This window comes from Pezoporus wallicus, unplaced genomic scaffold, assembly GCF_028554395.1.
Source record: "Pezoporus wallicus isolate ANWC-B61680 ecotype Strahan unplaced genomic scaffold, APGP_CSIRO_Pwel_v1 contig_12814, whole genome shotgun sequence".
NCBI lineage: Eukaryota > Metazoa > Chordata > Aves > Psittaciformes > Psittacidae > Pezoporus > Pezoporus wallicus.
The window spans coordinates 276,524-290,856 of NW_026640662.1; the positions used below are offsets into that span (position 1 = coordinate 276,524).

At 49.0% G+C, this 14,333-nt stretch overlaps 1 long non-coding RNA gene across 1 annotated transcript in view; it reads right to left on the minus strand.

The window, feature by feature from the left end:
* The window catches only part of LOC130604967 (uncharacterized), a 51,445-nt gene that overhangs the window by 13,066 nt on the left and 24,046 nt on the right, over positions 1-14,333 (minus strand). The window lies entirely within an intron of this gene.

The window sequence follows — 14,333 nt, forward strand, 5'->3', positions numbered from 1 at the left end:
AGGGACACGGGTATAGCAAGTACTCCGTAAGGGGATTTAATGCCTAGTGCTAAAACGCTTTAGCCATTCTGGAGGACAATATTTAAACAGATGCTGTTAGTGGTTGTATTTCAAAAGTCAATGGGGCTAAATAAATCTAACATTTAGTTCTACTAAAATGTTATGAGGCCAAGCTCTTTTTTCCTTAGGTGTTCAATTAAGCAAACCACATAGATCTCCCCCAGAATTTGAGTGCCATGAACAGGAAAGCTTTTTGGTTAAGCTTTCATCTCTTCATGTAAAGAACTAAATTGATGATTTTTAAATAATTTACATCCCAGAAGTAGTATTTAAAAAATGTCCCAAATGGAGCTAAAAGCATCGTAAATATAATTTCCTGCCAGATTATATGAAATGCTCTGATGAATGAATAGTTCTTAAAAGGACACTAAGTGTGGGCTTGGAAGGTCTGGCTCCAGCTCTCAGAGCGCGCCAGCTCTGAGCAGTGGCTGACTCCTGTGCTGCTGGTCTTGAGCAAGCCCCTGAGGTACCGAGTGTGAGCGGGCTCTTTCCGTTCCCAGATTTATTACATCCATGCTTATGTTTCACAGCCTCTGTCATGGGTGGAGACCAAGCGGGTGCTGCTTCCTCCAGCCCAGTTCCCACCAAGGCATTTCAGCACGAGAGGGTATTTCCTGGAAGCATCTATGGTTCTTTACATGCACAGCCCTGAAAGCCAGGATGAACTCAGCCAAGAGCTTGTGCTGGATGTCCCCTTGCCTCAGGAAATAATTCTGGCAGATGTTTGTAAACGTGTGAGTGGTGCTTACTCCTGTCAGGCAGCGCTACCTCCCAAAAGAGCACTGACGGGCTGGAGTTATACCTGCTTTTAATTGTGCTATGGAGCAGCATTTCTTGGTTTATGTATTGGCACTTTTTTGATGCACAGAAACTTTTATAGATTTGATGTTCATCACAGTGAAAGTCCAAATCAAATAAAAACCAATGAAAGGAAACTGCCAAGGAAATGTTTCTTCTCCAATTTATTCTAGAAAATCTCTTTTCCCTCATCCTATTTCACCTTCTTCAAGAGTTTCAGGCAGATTTCACAGCAAATGCATTACCAGGGCATCTCCTAAGAGTGGCAGAGGGCAAAGGCAATAAACAGAAGCTAAACTCTGTTCCCACTAACACTGCAGATCCACCACCTTCCCAAAGGGAGCCCCCGTCCTGCAGGATCAGGATGACGCACACTCACATCTCATCCCTAAAGTGGTCCCCAAAGGGCCAAGACGGGAGACTGAAAGGGCTGCACTCCCGGGCATGCGACACTGTCCCCTTTGTGGGACCAGATGTGAGGAAAGGAGCAGAAAAAAGGAAGCTGGAGCTGAAAGACTTTGTTGGAGCACGAGTGAAATGGAACCGAGCCAGGAGAACGACAGCACCAGGAGAACAACAGCACCTGGGGAACAACCCCACCTGGGAACAACCGCACCTGGGAAACAACCGCTCCCAAGGAACAACTGATGCTGAGGAAGAACCGTTCCTGGGGAGCAGCCGCTCCTTCCAGGCGCCACCGGGGGCTCAGCTGCAGCGGAACGTTCCAAACGTGGCTGCAGTTACCAGGCAACAGCCGAGCCCCAGCTCGCACCAGCAGTGGGGAGCTCCGGGGGGGGGGACCCCAACGCTGCACCCGGCGCTGGCTCCGGAGCCCAGCACAGCCCATGGAGCCGGCACCCTCCGCACGGAGCAGCGGCCCCTGCGCCAGGGACGAGCCGGGGCTCCGGACGTGGTGAGGATGGAAAGCACCCGGCGCGGTTCCATTGAGAGGGTCTGATGGAGCAACGGGGAGAAAGGAAAATCTGAAACCAGCCCAGCAGCTGCAGCAGAAGCGCTCCAGTTCAGTGTGGGCAGAACTACACTGATTTGGTGTATATTACTAAAACTAAGGGAAACAGCAAACAAACCCCTACATTAACGACAACAGTTCTCATACGCTTTGGACACACTGCAGTGCTTTGCAAGATTTTCTATGGCTCAAGGATCTAGCAGTGAAAGAAGAAACCAAATCCTCCTGGGACCAAGCATTTGAAGCCTGATTCTGTGAGCAGCTGAAAACCCACAACTGGGCCTAGAGCCCCACGGTGCTTCTTCATCCAGGAACTCCACACACCAAAAGCATTACACTTCTCCAATCCATGAGCTGTTTTGTTGCTTCCATTACTGTTCCAAATGAGAATTAGACACAACATGTGCTTAATTTAGGCTGTGAGTTGAGCTGGCAAAAATCTAAGCTTATATCCAAGCTGTGCAAAGAGCTGAGGGGTTTGTTTCCACCCATTTGGTGAAGGAACAGGCACTGAAATATCCCAGCCTCACACTGCCCCAACACCTCCAGCAGCAACCTGGTGGCCCTGCGCTGCTCCCCAGCTCTGAGCACGCAGAGACAGGGATTAGATGTTGTAGGAGACTGCTGAGGACGCCAGTACCAAAATGCCCATCTACATCTGCTCTGTTCAGCATGTAAACAATTAGAACTGAGGACATAAACCAGTTGTCCCCCAGTTTGGCATCCTGTCACGATGCTGACTAACGCACAGCCTTTCTGAGTGCACAGAACTGTTGTGGGTAACTGAGGACAGGAAGGTTCTGCTGCACTCCTCTCTTCCAGTTAATGGACTATCTCCTTACACAGATCTGCTTCACTCTTCGCATGCCACCAGGTAACTGTGCAAATGGTTTCTAAACTCATGAAACTCAGTTGGAGCAGTGCTGGGCACTGATTTCATTGTTTCGAGAGATTAACTTGGCACTTCCCATTTCTTTATCAGTCATCTTCCTACATCTCTCTCTGATGCTGCCCCTGTTCTTCCCCTGTGATCCCTGGATTCACCCCAGACTGATTGCCTTGTTTGTGGTTTGTGGAAGGACGGGGCAGCTCTTGCCATACAAAACCTATTTGGCCACCTCAGCAGTGCTGCCAGACAGCAACCTAATTCATGGGCTCCAAAAACAGCAAAATGATTGCCATGACTCAACTACTCCTCCTTTCAAAGCTGGAAGAGGTGGTGTTAAACGCAAGGCCAGCTTGCAAAGAGCACATTCAACCACTGCACCAGTGGGACACTTGTGCTGTTTTATGGGATGGGCAGACACTGGAAACATTCAATTCTTTATGGCTCAGGTGACTTTCTCTCCACTCAGGTTTATTACGGTCCACTAAAACCAAAGAACAAGACATTACTTGCACTTGCCAACAGACCAAGCCTTGAAGCAGAAAACAAAAGCAGACTTAATTGAAGACTTGAGCTGGTGCCACGCTCTGATTACTGCAGCGTAAGGTCTCCTCGTCCACCGTGCTGCTCCATATGGTCTGGCTGAGCAGCTCCAGTCAAGGACCCCTGGAGCTCTGGGTCTGAATGGGAGGAGGGGGTAACATCTCAAGAGCTCTGTGGTGTGGTGCAGGACCCTGCACACCTGAGACAGCAGTGACGCAAGGTGCTGGTGCCACCACAGGGACATTGGCCTCTTCAACAAACAGCTGCAGTTAAAACATAGCAGCCAAGAACATCGAAAGGCACCACTTGGAAAAATACCAGTACTTTCAGCTAAACGCATTTTCTGAGGCTGAAAAACACTCAAATAGGAAGGACAAAGATAGTAAGCTGATTTGGCCTAAGACTGTCCATCTCCCTTGAGCTCAGCACAAAGGGATCCCACAGACACACAATACCAGGAAGGAATATACATTCAAGTCACATTTGAAGGCAGTTGAATAACAGGAAACACTCTGCTGCATAGTGAGTGATTGCAAACACACAGTTTCCTGCTGGTCCATGTACCTTCACAGACCTCAGTGTGTACACACTCAGGGATCACGAGGGAAGGACAAAGGCAACATCACAAAGAGATGTAGAAAGAGAGAGAAACAGGGAACTGGAGGTGCCAAGCTATTGGGAATGAAAACTATTTAGTCCAGCTTCCTGCAGAGCACAGACCATCAAATGTCCCATATGGTGCATCACAGCAGTGTCTGTGGCTGTGCCATGCCAGAGACCATCTGTCATGACTAAGGTGGTGACCCTCCAAATCATAAACCACCTCAAAAACTGCAGGTATGTAGAACAGTTTCTGCACACATGCAATATGCTCAGTACGTTACTGACAAGAAGTGCTACAATATTCCTTAGGTCCAAATCTCTGAGTGGTGGTTTTAGCAAATTCACCTTTAGCAGCCACTTAGAAACAATCCCTTTGCATTGCCATCATCTCTTATCATCAGGACAAATGATACCCTCAAATCAGTTGAGTTTGTGTGAACTTACAAGCACAACGACCAGCAGAGATCAGCAAAAGATTGACTTTTACTGCAAACCTAACAGTAAATTCTACCCCAGCACTCATGTTCACATGCCTGTCCACTCTGCCCAGTGCCTGCAGCTGATTCCCCTGGATCCTACCCTGTCTACTGAGAGCACCCACCCATCTTGCTCCTTGTCAACAGGACAACAGAGCCCTGTTGTCACCCGATTTTTGCTCCACCAGTTGCATTTCTCTTCCCAGGGATGCTCACCACACCACCAGCACTTTGTGTGCAGCAGCATGTACAACTGCCATCTGTCCAGCTGGCACTTCTTCAAAAAGTATTTAAATATCTGTGGGACTTATAAAAGTGTAAATGAAACATGACAAAAACCGTAACACAACATAATGTACGCCTGCAGTGAGGGCGCATCAGCAAGTTCACAATGGGAAAACCCCTGCATGAGCACTGCACAATCTCCTGCCCATCCGTGAAGCCCCCTCCATACCCAGTGGCTCCAGAGCCAGCCTGCTCCCACCTGCAACGGCAGCTGCTGGCTGCAAAGCTTCTTCACTGACTTTAAATCAGACCCATCCCTGTCCTGTGCCAGCACCAGGTGTGTGCACTGCTTTTACCATGTAAAAAGCATCCTTCAAACTTGCATCTGAGCCATTTCCCTAATTTAATAGGAGCTGCAAGAGGCACTTCCTCTGGTCTTGTCAAGGCACAACTTCTCTTTGGACAACACACAAGAAAACAGTGCAAGTAAACCAAGAATCATGTCCTGTAGGTCTGGTCTGAAAACATACGAAACAAATCTCACACATCATTCTTCATAACCAGCACTCCTCCGGCTTCTACCCATACAGCCCATGGTACTTTCAACTTCCCAACAGCAGGGATTCTCAGAAGTCCCACTTGAGGGAGCGGGAGGTGGTGGCACAAGAGCTAACACAGATGGATGCTGAAGGCCCATTATTCTCCATTACCTTAAAGCTTTCCAGGTAGGTTTCTCAGCCCTCACCCTTAGGGATGACTTTCCTTTGCCACACTCAGACTGTGTTAGCACTTCCAACACAGGTCAGGTATTTCTCTTTAAGGCATTTAAACCACAACTGTGAGCCAGTATTAGAGGGGACTCTGCTGTCAGCCAAAGCTGCTTGCAAAGAGGGTTGGGGGGGGCGGGGTGTCAAGGATCTGGGCCTGAAAGGCTGTGAGCAGAAACACAAGGTCCTTTTCTCTGTCTGCCACAGCTGCAAATTGCTTCGCATGTCCTGTAGCCGGAAATGACCTGCATTTGTCTGCTTTTAAAGCAAAACACAAGCCAAAACATCCTCCAGAAAGGAAACTGCCAACCTCCAGTAGCCAGGCACAGCGCAGCTGCTTACACGGTCTGAGATGAAACACGCACGTAACTAATGCAATGCAAACACAAAAGTGGTAAAATTCATCCCTTGTTGCTGGCTCCAGCTAAAGACTGAACCTTTCCAGCATCACTGCACTGTTTTTTGTGAGGTGGTGAACAAGTGACATCCATCCGTGGCTCCTGTCTCTGAGTGCATTCCTAACTCAGCTCTGCTTCACAAATGTGACATCAGCCATGTGCAGAGACCTGAAACCACCAGCCCGGTCCCCATCCTCTGGAACTGAGTGGAGATGGGAAAGCCAAGTGCTGTTTGAGCAGCGTTGGCACCGCACTGGGAGGCTCAGGGCCCACTCGTGGGTCGTGCTGTGTGGGAGACACACATGAAGCAACACTCAAGCCCACAGGACTGCTGAGAGCATGATGTTCTGTGCAGCATGCAGAAGGGAAACAGGATCAGTCCCAATGTGGCATCCCCATTCCCTCTTTCCTCTTGGATCCAAACCTCTCGCAGCCAGGTAGGTGTTTGGTCTGACACTGCTGACCAGTGCTGCCTAGCATGGGAAGGAAAAGAGGGTCCCCAGAACCACAACTGATTTTGGCTCCAGGAGACGCACCTCCACAGGTTTCACTGAAATACACAAAGACCACGGGCTGCTTCAGAACCACACGCAGTGACAAACGTGCAGCCTACTCCCACTTACATGTAGATGCTTTAAGAATAATTATAAACTGATCAATCTCCGTGTGAGGCAGCAGGAAGGAGCCTGTATGTGCAGTGAGGGGGGCAGAGCAGAGCAGAGCAGGCAGCTCTGAGGACACCAGCAAACGGCCGTTCAGCTCTCACATTTATAAATCATTCACTTCTATCCACCTGTGCTCAGAATAACAATTTGCTGCCTGAAACCTGCGCGCTGGAGCCAGGAGGCTGCCAGGGACTCGCTTTCCTGGGACCCTCCAGACCTGTTGGGAAGGGGTCTGGGTCTCCAGAGGGATCTGCCCCTAGTGGGAAGAGGCACGGAGACACAAACACAGGAGCATCCGTTCAGCTGATCGCATTAGGTCTTCACGCCGCTGCTGCCGCCGCTTCGGTATCTGCCTCCGCAGCCCCCCGTGCGGTTAGACGAGCGCAGAGGCAGCGCGTTCCGGCGGCTCTGGAAACGTCTGTAGCTGCGGGAGCTGCGGAGCCGCTCCGCGGAGCAGCCGGAGGGAGAGGCTCCGCTTCCAGCGGCGGGAGCGTTATGAAACAGGAGCGTGGCGGCCGCGCCGGCGGGGGCTGAGCGCCGGCCGCTGGTGCAGGAGGCCATGGAGCGTCCCCGCACCGCCGCGGCGCAGCACCCCGGCACCCCGTGAGGCGCGGGGCCGGGCGGGGGCTCACGGGCACGGCAGCCGGAGGGACGCGGCGCGCTCGGAGGATTACGGCTGTGCGCGCTGCGAGCAGGATTAGCGGGGAGGGCAGCGGCCGCGGGAGCAGGGTTGACCGCGTTACGGCTTTCTGTGGTATTTCTGCGGGGTGTCTGGGACTTCACCTGGCTGCAGCCGGAGTGCCTCGGCCACAGCGAAAGGTGAGCATCCTTCCTCTTTTTCCTACACAGTTGCATTGTGTGTGTCTGCAAGCTGTTTGTCAGCTGGCCTTGGCACAAGTAAGAACCAGAGAACTTTTCGCAGAGGGTGAGGCATTAGCATTCATCGCAGCCTGACCGGCGGTCTGATTTGTTAACATTTATCCATGGATCTGAGCACACGGGGCTTAGCTGCATTATTTATAAAGATTGCAGCTCGCTCTCGAGATGCCCTTCCCCGAGCAGCCACAAAACATCACACTTGAAAAGTGGGGATGGATCATGCGAGTGTGTGTTGTGGCCCCAGCCTGGGGAGGCAGGCGAGAACGCTCGGCTCCTCCAACAGTTTCTGAAGCATCCTTGTGCTAAATAAATAGACCCCGGCAATTTTTAGTAGGTGGATGTTGCAGCATTTTGGATGCTGAGGGGTTTGTTAAAGACGTTTAAATACCTACGATCTAGTTACAGAGCTTCACGGTGTTTCAATTTCAGTAGATTTCCTTGCACACAGGAAAAGATCTCCTCTCTAGCTCCTATGGGCTGAGGCAAATACCAATATAGGGTCTGCGTTTTACGACAGTCTCTTACAAAACTTCAGCCTATTGCCACAGAACCACATTGGGGGGTTGGAAATTGCAGATAAAGCCTCATTTGCTGGGTGCTGGAGTTCTTAATACCAAAGGGATGTACATTATGCATGAATGGTTTATTATTGATCAAAATACTTTCTAGGTTCAAGAATGCTGCTTGCTGATAGGTCTCAGTTTATCAGTGAATGGTGACAGCAGATTGTGTGTTAGCTTTTGAGTGCAAACCTCTGTGTACAGAATGCACACATATACATGCATGTATACAGACAAAATGTAGGTATGTGTATGTCTGCCCCTTTTCCACACTGGCATGGAATCAGTTCTCCTGATTACTACTTTATCACTGAGCTAGGTAAAAAGTATGGGATCAATGGAAGAAATCCCCTATTGCTGTGGTGTGCTCGGTCACAAGCTGTCACTGGACACTTCCCAAGTCATCATGCTGTCTCACAACAACCCTTTTGGACCAGTTCCTCCTGCAGGCCCCTCTGCATCCCTCACCATAGGCAACTGCATTCACCAACACAGTTATTGACTAGATTTACACCTACCCATGCTAGAAAATTGGTCTCCAAAAAGCGGAGCATCCAGTGAAAGTGCTGCAGTGACCAAATCCACACAAGTCAGCACTGAGTCTCCAGCCTCAGGCTGCAGCTCTGCTCTGTGGCACTGCCTTTCACTTCCAAAGCTGAATTATTTATCAGCTGTAAAGCCTGGATATCATATACATTTGTAACTTCTGTATTTTCAACTTGATTTGACTAGTTTATGGATCACAGAGTTTTTCTCCATCTTTTTACTATCTATGCATAAAGATGTTTTTCTGCTTTATCGCAGTTCAACATTATTGAACAGTTTTAACACAATACCAGCATCAAAGATAACTTTGCAATCTGACTACATCTGGTAGCAAGTGCACTTGTACCCAGCAACAGGAAGCTTGCCAGGAAGCCCTCTCAAGCTGCAATGTTTGCCACTACAGCATGTAGTGAAATTGCTTCTACCTCATCTCTAGTTTGCTGGCAGACCTTAAAGTGGTGCTTAAAGTAACACTCAAAGCAGCATTGTGTCAGGAAGGAGTCACTCATGAGGGGGGCATGTGCATAGTCAGCACAGATCCATCCTCCAGCAAGTGAATCTCTTAAGTTGGAAGAAGTGCTTGTTGCTTCTGAAAGCCCAGAGTAAGGCCACATCTTTTGGGAGGGAAGCTGGCGTGACACATCAGAGCTTCTGTGCTGGGACAGGCTGCAGGTCCCTTCGCTAATGTCTCACCAGTCTCCTCATTACTTACTGAAAAGCCCTAGACCAAAAGCGCCATTTTGATGGAAGAGAAGTGGAGGAGTTAGTTTCTAGAAATACCTACAAAGCAAGTTATTCTCTAAGTCAGACGATTGGAGGTAACTTGGGAAGAGGTGGGAAGGAGCCCTTGTTCTGTATTTAAATACAAACCCTCCACAAGTTCTGCAGCAGCAGACCTGAGTGATGTGGTGCGCTTTGCATGGAGGATGCAGGATGAGCACTAGCAAAGCACAGGCACCAGCTCATCCTCAGCCTCACATGACTGAACTAGACATTCCTGCCTTGGAACAGAGGAGAAAAGCAACCTCAGCTTACCACATGCCTTGCAGGAAGGGCTGGGATGGGAGAACTGGAGCACAACGGAGCAGGTCCTCCCAGGCTTCCTCTGCAGGGTTATCCAAGCAGGAATGCCTGCCCAGGGTGCTTCTACCTCTCCACCTCAAGCCAAACACTCTGGGAAGGTTGGGCAGCTGGATTCTAGATGGGTCCCACATGAGCACTGCATTGTAACTCCCAGAAAGGTCAATGAGCAGGTTATATTCCATAGGCCTTATCTCATTGTAAAGTACACATTTAAGTTGGTGAAGGGAATCTGTATAACTCTTAATGTACCTCTTCATCAAATATTTCCTCTCTTTTTTGGTAAAAGAATTTCCTACAAAGGGCAATGGAATTACAAACTCACTTCTTATTCTTCCCTTCGCATGAATTCCTGAATTATAGTTAACTTAGTGAGATGATTTCACATGACACTTCCTTAAGGAGCTAGAAAAAGTAACAATGGACTTTAACCAAAATCCATCCGAATCAACCTGTATCTGAGTGGGTTTTGGCTTAAGACAGTGGAGAACTAGGATGTTTTTTCTAAGCTGTACTTCTAGCATGTGTTGCTTTCCACACAAGCGAACTTCTCTGTCAGTTCCACCTGAGGCATGAGGGGAGAGCTCAGCTTTTTTAACCCCTTTCTCAAAATTCAGGAGACTGTTCTGGCCACATGTGAAAGCACCACAGGTTCTGAGTGCTTTTAGCGATGGGAACAAGGCGAGCTGCGAACATCTGACAGCATCCCAACGCTCAATCTGCAGCTTCTCCAGAGTTTTTCTGCCTACGTGCTTTCACGCAGAGTGATGCTGGCCTTGACTTTCCAAACAGCCTCAAGAAACTGGGTGCGTGTATCCAAAAGAAAGGCCACAAGCCAGACTCCTGCTATGTCCCAACTGACTCCATTTGTCCTCAAAGACAGCTGATGAAAGGAAGGAGAAATGTGGAAGAGGGATGGATTTTTCTAAACCCGGTGCTCAGGAGTCCAATTCCCTTCCGTTTACAACAGCAAACACAGCTTTGCTTCCGAGCCAAGGCCTCGGAATCTGCAAAATCCTGCTGGTCTTTAGACAAGATCAGCTGTTGATGAGCTGGAGCATCAATGCAGTACTGACCCAAGAATCTGCACTGAGCAGCCTCTCAAGGGGCAGTCTCAAATGAGCAATTCCTTCACCTGCAAGTTGGGGCTATTTAGTGTCTTCAGACTTCCTCAGCCTTTGTAGCATCACTGAAAGCATTCAGCCTTCCCTTAAAAATTCCATAACTATTCCTGTAGCTAGGAGAGTAGAATTGCCAAGAACTTTACAAATTTTCCTCTATTTCTCTTTACAAATATAGCAATAAGTACAGGTATAAATCTGGTGTTATATATGTAATGCAAGAAAAATAAGGATTAAAAGAAAACCAGCCCTGAAAATGGGAGACACCTCGGGTCTGGCAGCCAATCCTGTCTGTGTGCTTCCCAACACCGTGCATGTCCTCACCAGGGCACCAGGGGAGGGGAACACTGATTGCACAGTGCTCCGAAACAGGCAGCACATGCAGATGGGTCCCTCCTCTGCCTCCTGCCAAAGAGCTCCACACAGCCATGTCAGTGGCTCCCTACCTGCTAACCACATCCTTGCTATGAAATACTGGTAGAGCTCGACAGGATCCATTACCCCTCACCAGGCACAGCCGCTGCTGCTGCCGGGCACACTCAGGAGCTGGGGCTACATGCCAGCCAGAGCCCATTGCAGAGGATGCCACCGCAGTCCCCTCAAGGCCTGCTGCCCCTGCCGCCGCACTGCTCTGGGTAGGGCCCCACAGGAACAGGTCCTGAGCAACGTGGCTGCAGAGAAGCAAAGCAGCTTTTCTGGGGGTGCTGGTGGGAGACACCTTGACCGAGCACTGCAGGTTCGTGCAAGTCCTCTGGGAGAGCATCCCTCACACTGCACCAGCACTGACTGAACAAACACCCACCCGCAGCACTGCCCAGGAGGGTCCCCAGTGTGGGGACAGGGCTCCAAAACCAGGCTACAGCTGCAAAGCCACTGGTGATCAGGTCACACCAGATCTAGAGGGATCCCTCTTGTAAGATGCTGGCTGCCCCAGGGACAAACACAGCATTGCCCAGTTTAGGAAACAGATGGGAACAGATTCATAGTGTGAGACTGGGATTTCAGGCAAGATGCATTTCTCAGCACTGCGTTCAGTCCTGCTGGCACATACAGGGGAAAAAAACCCTCAAAACTACTTTTGTCTAATGACGTTTCCAGCCACAAACACCTCAAAATGCTGTTCAAACAACTGCATGGTTATCTGACTTCTGAACAGTCAAAAATTCACCTGTCACCTGTAAAGCGAATAGATCGGTATTTCATAAAATCAGATCACTCAAGGCTCTTCTGAACCCCATCAAGTTCATGCCCTCAATAACCGGATAATCCCCCATTTTAAAAAATCATAGGCATCAGACACACAAGGGCTGGTGACCCACGCAAGGGGTCCTTTCCTTGCTGAAGGCTCAGCACCATTGCAGCATTAACCCTTTCACTGTTCCGTCCACCCAGAGGTCCTCTCCACTGTTTATCAGTTCTCATTTCCCATCTCAAATCCTTTCAATTACTGTTTTATGATTTCACTGAAGAGCTCAACTCTCAATTAATATGGTCCTAAAAGCCCTTTGGCTGGAAGAACTGATAAATAGGAACAGAAGACTCTTAATTTTCCTCCATTTCACTTCATTTTAAAATGAAACATGTATGAAAAAGACAAATGATACATTTTCTATTACCAGACACTAGTTCATATCCTCCTTACTCTTTCCTTTTTAATATCATCATCAAAAGTGGTGTACTTCAATTCTTTTAGGCATACTTTGATGATACTGCAATAATCAGTTTATAGAAAATTCAAATGACATTTCTTTATGTCAGCAGCACTCTGCTATTTCCCCACTAAAAAGCAACGTTTAATTTCCGAGTTGCACATTTGCAGCAGTTGCTGTGGGCGGAGAGTCTGCTTATTTATTTGCTTGGGTTTTACTACAATGTACTGTCATGGCAACTGTACTGAGGGCGAATGCATCTGGAGGTAATTTATATATGTCACATTGACTGCAGTGGCGCTGGCTCGTACCATTTAAACTTTCTCAGGCACTGGGCAAGGGCAGCGTTAGCCCTGTGAGACCGAGAAGCAGCTGCCCTTAGTAACTAACTAGATAATTAAGCCATGCAGAGCGACAGGAGCAGTGCCAGATGATGCTTGGTGCTTGGAAGCAGAGCTTGCTGCATACTTCAGCCCCGGCCAGTGTCTCGGGCAGCGACTCTCGCTCTGCTGGGGCACAGCAGGTTTTCACCCTGCTCATGTGGGAGGCAGCACATCGCACCCTGCACGGGCGCCTTTGGGCAGGCGGTGCCCAGACCCGGCAGGGGATGATGCAGCTTCCCCCGTTCCACATCACTGCAAACGTGGAGAAACTCGACTGAAAGCTGCTGAAAACTCAAGCCCACAGTGCATTAAAAGGGACTAAATTGGGGCAGTGCTGCAGTTTCCTCATCATGTGCCTGACCTCCGCCACACGGCTTTGATGGTCCCTCTCCAGCCAAGCCACCACTCGGCATCGCTGATGAGAGGCTCCCGCTGCCGCAGCACTGCCTTAATGCAAATGGCTTGGACACACTTGGGAACTTTGGCTCCAAGTGTTTCTTGATATTGTACCTCGCTCACTTTGTGGGTAAACCAAAAGAGCTGCGAAACCCTGAATTACAGCTGGGCAAGGATGACTGCGAGGCTGATGAATTTATCAGGCCTCACCTTGCTGCTAGGGGGAAATCTTCAACCTTTTGAATACCTGTGTGATTGCAGCCATTACCATCTCCCCGGAGGCTTTGCAGCAGTGTTTCCTTGGGCGCCATCCCTTTGCACTGTAGATGTGCTCAATGCAAGCAGTGTACGGCTGCCTCCTCCACTGGCTAAGCCTCACCTCAGAATCCTGCGGGATGCAGGGAGCAGCAGTTTCCCTGCCAGAATCCCAAATGGCCAACACACACACGCATCTTTTACATTAGACAGCCTGTTTTGGGCATAGCTCAGGTTTGCAGTAGCCCCATGTTAGGAACAACGAGTGAATCAAACCATACCTATGCTTATAGACTGTATTTCTGCAGATAAATTAAAGCAGTAACAATCTGCAGTATCTAATTATGGCCAATCTGCCTTTCATCTGCCTGGGTACTTTTGACCCCTTTACTGTAATTCTTGAGCGCTCACAACGTTGATCAGAGATTTTCAATAATTTAACTTTAAGGGTCAGCTCCTCAGCTGTGTAAATCAATGCATTTTCCTTGGCTCTGGAGCTGAGCAGAAGGGAGGGCTCTTTCCTGGTACGGCTGAGAAACTGGTCTTCAGGTACTGCAGCAGTTTTGGCTTGGAAGTTCTGAGCTTTGGTTATGGTCACTGCTTAAGGCAGAAAGAAGTTGCAAAACTAAATGAAAAAGAAGGGAGAAGGGAATGGGTGGAGACTTGGTGCCTCTGTTTAAGAAAGAGGCATCAGTGAACATCCACAGAATTGAACTCAGATACACAGTGAAACAAGACACACAGTGAGCAGCTGCTCCTCTGCCAGGACTGTGGATATCAAGAGCGTGCCCCAAGTGCCAGTTAAGCAAAATCCATAATATTTTCTTTCCTGGAAAACACTGCATCTTTTCTCAGCACTTGTCTGGCTCCACAGAGAGGCGACTGACAGGGAAAACAGGAACTTATGGGGAGATGCCAGCTTTTATTTGCTACAGGAGGTTAAAGGTTCCCTGAAGCACAAAGGAGCTTTTCTTGCCCAGACAATCCCATCGCGGTGCACATCAGCACGACTGAAGCCTGCGAAGCTCAGAGCAGTCAGGAGAGATCTGGTGAAACTTGAAAGGAAATTTTTC